Source organism: Gekko japonicus, unplaced genomic scaffold, assembly GCF_001447785.1.
Source record: "Gekko japonicus isolate JY-2015 unplaced genomic scaffold, Gekko_japonicus_V1.1 scaffold1149, whole genome shotgun sequence".
Classification (NCBI taxonomy): Eukaryota; Metazoa; Chordata; class Lepidosauria; order Squamata; family Gekkonidae; genus Gekko; species Gekko japonicus.
In genome coordinates, this window is record NW_015167084.1 from 228,684 (window position 1) to 234,269 (window position 5,586).

General features: G+C 45.0%; 1 protein-coding gene across 1 annotated transcript in view; it reads left to right on the forward strand.

The window, feature by feature from the left end:
* Nucleotides 1-5,586, forward strand: part of LOC107111796 (ras-related and estrogen-regulated growth inhibitor-like) — a 70,661-nt gene that overhangs the window by 9,937 nt on the left and 55,138 nt on the right. The gene's annotated exons all lie outside the window — the stretch shown is intronic.

A 5,586-nucleotide genomic window follows, 5' to 3' on the forward strand; every position in this document is an offset into this window, starting at 1 on the left:
GAGGGAACATTGGGAGTCCTGAGAGGGCTTCTCTCCCTTCCCCCAGGCGCTATGCCTCTCCCTCCCTCCCTCCCAGCCTCCCTCCAAGCCTCCCTCCCAGCCTTTGGATCTGCCAGCTAGAGAGAGGACAATCGAAATGTCTCAGAGCACTGTTTAATGTACCCAAATGTACAGCGAATGTGGTCTTAAGACAGGAGGCTGGCCAGGGGCGGATTCACCATGAAGCAGACTAAGCACCTGTTTAGGGCACCAGTGCCAAAGGGGGCACCACAAAGTTGGGAAAAGGGTGAGAAGAACTATATGTAGCCCAAGCTTGGCTTCGTTTGTACAGTATATTGTGAATAAATTTTTGTATTTATTGTACAGTATATTGTGAATAAATTTTTGTATTTTGCAAGCTGCATTGTATATCTGGGCAGCCAGGTCAACGACTAGAATGGACTGGGGGTCAGTGTGGAAAGGAGGGGGGCACCGAGATTGGTCAGTGCTTAGGGCACCCGTGAGCCTTCATCCGTCCCTGAGGCTGGCATACCAAGAGTGGAATGGAAAATCTGGACAATTTCAATCTATTATGGGTTGAGAATCCACCTGAAGCCGACAGGATGGACACCCCCACCCCCCTGCTCCTAGCCTCTATTCCATATCCACACTGGTCTGCCAGAATAATAAATAAGCTAGGTACGATTGGGTAATGTCCAGAAAATCTTTTGGACATGGACTTGAATAAAGCGAAATCTTTGGTTCATCAGTGCTTGGCTGACATTGGGGTTTAAACTGATGGAGTGCTTTTACCCAAGTTGTATAGTATCCTAAAATCTTGGCCTGGGTTTGCAGCAGCACCATCTCTCTCTCTCTAACATCATATATGAAAAGTACAGATGTGCATTTTCTAGAGCGTGTTTTGATGCCTTCCCTTCTAAGTTACTGCAAGGAAGCTATCTCCCTTGGCCTATCCATCAAAGATGTTGTCTATGCTCGGATAAAGAAGTTGAAACAATCACTTACATTCTTTTACACTGTACACTCGATGCTGGAGAGAGACATCGGGTTATTTTTCCTTTACTCTCCCAATTTAAACCCTTGGACATTTCTTTGAAATTTGCAGATACTGTGCTGCTAAAATATTTGTTGGAAGACACCAAGAAGTCGGTGACTCTGGTAGTAGCAAAATACTGTTTTTTTAGTAATAAATAAGCGAGCATTTTTAACGAAAGGCACAGACTGAGGATCGTTTTAGACAGTCTTCTTTCCCCAAAACTTACCTCCCCCATTGACATTGCACATTTTTTAACAGTCCTTGTGGAGAAAAGGGAGAGCATGACCAGCTGGTAGCCTCTTTCTTGTGTTAAGCATGGGTGGAGATCAAAGGGATCAAAGGCTATGCTGCGCCTGCTGTTTCTCTGCCCCCCCCCCCCCCCCCCCCAATTAACCAAACAAACTCCAGGGAAATACATGCCTCTGCTGATTGGCTGATACCTGCAATATCACTGTGTAATCCTAAACAGAGTTACACCCTTCTAAATTCACTGAAGTCAACGGGTTTAGAAGGGTGTAACTCTGTTTAGGATTGCACCATAAAGCCCCTCCCTTCCCTCATAACGCACGTACATTTGCCACTAGATGGATATTTTAATTGGATCCTGCAGGGATGTTGCTTGCTTCCTCCAGCCGAGGCATGTTCCAGGGGCAGGGCTGTCAGGCTTTGCTTCACTGGAGCTGTAATAAAAGCTTTACTTGCAAATGTGAAAGCTGAACATGGTGGAAGATTATTCCTGAAAACAGATAGCAGATCCCCAGATCTAACTCCAGGTAGAGGCTTTCAGCTGCCTCTCCTCAGCATCTCTCTGGTCATTCAGATGCCAATACTTCCCGGCCGCTCTCGCACAGGTACACACTCACCAGCCCTTGCAGACCCCATCTGTGCAGGTAGATTGCCCATTCAGGAAGCAGTCCACAGGCAGTAAGACAAATCTGAGTTCATGCATCAGGTTACCTAGCACTCGTTCATGGTGATGAATGCATTTGAGGTTAGAACAATATCCCTCGTCTCAAAGAAGTTACCCTGACAATGAATTCTCAATGCTTATGGCTCTGGGTCTTCTGAAGGGTTGGGGAGACAATGGGGCACATTGAGAAAAGAAAAGAACATATGATACAAGACATGGCCAGCCGTTCACATATTACGCACCAATTAGTGTGTTTTCCCCCTCTATACAAGAAAAAATCAATCCCTATTCAAACCATCAATACTGTCAGTTTAAGAAAAAGTTTCGCCCTTACAGAAAGCCACTACCTAGTCCCCTGGGCATACTTAGTCACACAAACCCAGATACCTGCTTGTGCTGCCATGCAGCCGCTTTATAAAGTGTTTCTAATGACTCTTAAGCACAACTGCTAAGCTGGACTGTGAAATAGGTCAGTTAAGGACATGGACTGTGCCGTTGCCGTGAGACAGTGCCATTTTACTGGATTGTTAGGCATGTGCACAGCCAAGGGGAACCTTGTACTGAAGCAGCATGCCAAGCCGGACGTGGACCCATGGGGCTACTAGATGCCTCTCGCTCCTGCACTCCTGCAGCCATATGCCAGAAGGCAAGCCAGCCTCCCTGACCCCACGATACACAGAACCAGCAGCCGTGCACTAACGGAGAAGCCGTGCTCTGCAAAGAGAACCAGGATATTCCTGCATAGATGCCATAGAAAGCTCTCTTTCCCATCATGCAGGCATTCCCCCCTCCCACACCTCTGCATATTAACATCACCCGGTGAAGCACATACTCCTCTTCCTCCTGAACAAAAGAATCCACTCCATGACAGGATAAATGGGCAGTCACGTCCTCCAGCTGCCCATCAAAATAACACAGCTGTTAAACATCCAGTCGTTAAGGCCAACTACCGGCAATGGGGCCAGGACATTACTCTTCTTTTCTCTCCTTTGTCTTCCCCCTGAGAGGTGTCACTATTAGAGATGTGAAGGCCCGGAAAAAAACCGGAAAAATTTGGAGAAAACTGGGTTTTTTCCATTTTTTCCCTGAAGCCTTTTCGGGTTTTTTCCGAAAAAAGAAAAAAAAATGATTATGGAACATTTTATTTTAACATGATGAATAAAATATTTTAAGACAAGGTGTTCAAATATTTTCCAAATCATTTCTAAAAAATATGTATGGTGTCAGATTGATCTAATTTCTGTGCATGGAGGACAAGCAAGTCCTAGGTTACAAACTGAACTCTCCAATGCAAGAACAAGATGCATGTCTTCCTTTAGGAGGTGCGATTGTCACAAGAAAAGGAAAAGGTTTCAGTTTTGTTTTTGCATGTGGGTGGGTATTCTGTTTGTAATAATTGTTTGGATACACTATATTTTTAATATGCTAGTTGTGATAATTTCATGCCAAGTAAAAATGTCCATAGTCATATTTTATGTTCCTAAAGTAACAGAATGACTTTCAATCTAGAAAAAACAAAAGAAATGCCAATGTAGCATTTTTTCAATTTTTCTGAAAATTTCCGTTTCCCCCCGGAAAAAACCCGGGGTTTTTTCCGAGCTTCAAAATTTCCGGAAATTTTACATCTCTAGTCACTATTAGTCCAACCATTATTTCAGTTGCCCAACGATTAATCCTTTTTCCTGGGCCATTAACAGTTTATGTTTCTTAATGTTCCTGGGGACTACGTGACCAACAAGGCATCTGCCTCAGGTCACCGTCTCAGGTATAAAAAGAGAGCATCCAGCCATTGCTCTCTCTTGCTTCCTGCCTTCCTGCTCCCACCCTGTCTTGCTGGTTCCAGTCTTAGTGCTGTTTGGAACCTTCCATGTGTGTTGCTGGCCAGTTCACGATCCCCTTCCCATAGTTTCCTTGTTTTTCGCTGCAGAGTCAACTCATCATGTCGGACAGGTAACATATCGTCCAACCAACAATATCTCCTGCTAATGCAACTGTCTCTGTACTTTTCTATCTGAATTCCTAGATATGTATTTATGTGTGTGTATGTTTGATTTTATATTGTATGTGCGTGTGAATCATTAGTAAAGAAATCACTGCTTTGGTACATCTAGCCTCAGTGTCTATTTCTGGGATCTGGAAAATTGGACTCCCGTATACATAGGTTATTGGTCCCAAAGTTAATGCCAGTTGCCATTTAATATTCATAATCCCCCAAGCTATTATTAATAAATAAGGCAATTTGGCTAACACTTGGCTCCAAGTTTCTTTCTTGCTGCTCTCAAAACACAAGTTGGAATTTTCTTGACCACCGTCACCCCTCCCCCTGCGCAGCCCTCCACTGCTTTCTAAAAAAGAGGAGCGGCGTTTCACTCATAGACTGAGGATATGGAGAATGCCAATTTGTTTCATCAAAGTGGCATCTTCACTAATATTTACCCTTTGAACCTTCTAAAAACAGATCTGCCTTTCCCCCAGACATCTCAGAAAATTCCCTAACCACCACCACCACTCCTTTGTTGTAGGGGACTTATCAACACTCTTGATCTGAAAAACAAGATAACACATTTTGCCTGATGGGCTGCATTTCAGTTTCTCCAGAGGCAGCACTAAAGGATGCCACTTCAGTAGGAATTCCTGCTGGTTAGCAAAGGCCAGGCACATTTCCATGAAGATCACATGAGCGTTCCTATCGAAGTCTCTCTCTCCATGCCATGCATTTTTAAACCTCTTAAATCTCACAGCAAGCTGTGGGAGGCTTCCTCTTTCGTCTTCTTGCCACTCCAGAGCTGATTCGTGGACCACTCTGATTCGTGCCATGGCCCAAGGCTTTGGATAGGGCTTTATTCTGAAGGTATAATCCAGGGGTCCTCAATGTGGTGCCTGTGGATGCCATTGTGCCCATGAACACCTTTTCTAGTGTCTGTCAAATGTTATTAGGAAGTGGGAGGAGCCAGGTAGGGCTTTTGCCCAGCAAGGCTTCTGATTGGCTATTGGAGATTTGATTGGCTGTGCAGATTTTTTAAAAAAATGTTGCTTTGGTATCAGTTGCTACTACAGCACAAGGATCAGCACTGTGTTACTGAAGTTAAACTGTGGCAGTCGTTTTGTGGCTAGCTCCACCTCCTGCAGTAGCCATTTTGTTGCTGTGCCCATTGTGCTGTGCCAGAATTCCAGATATGCCCACAGGTTTAGAAAGACTGGGGATCCCTGGTATAATCTATGACTTTTTCTGGTGGCTAAAATCTGATGTAACATCAGGATTAGCCCTGTCGAGCTGGCAGCCTTCCTGTCCCCATAATTTGTACTGAGAGCCAGTTTGGTGTAGTGGTTAAGGGCACGGACTCTAATCTGGGAGAACCGGGTTTGATTCCGCACTCCTCCACTTGCACCTGGCTGGATGACCTTGGGCAAGCTGTAGTTCTGATAAGAGCTGTTCTTGAAAACGAGCAGTTTCTGTCAGAGCTCTCTCAGCCCCACCTACCTCACAGGGTGTCTGTTGTGGGGAGGGGAAGGGGAAGGAGTTTGTAAGCCGCTCTGAGACTCCTCTGGGTAGTGAAGGGCAGGGTATAAATCCAATCTCCTCCTCCTCCTCCTCCTCCTCCTCCTCCTCCTCTTCTTCTTCTTCTTCTTCTTCTTCTTC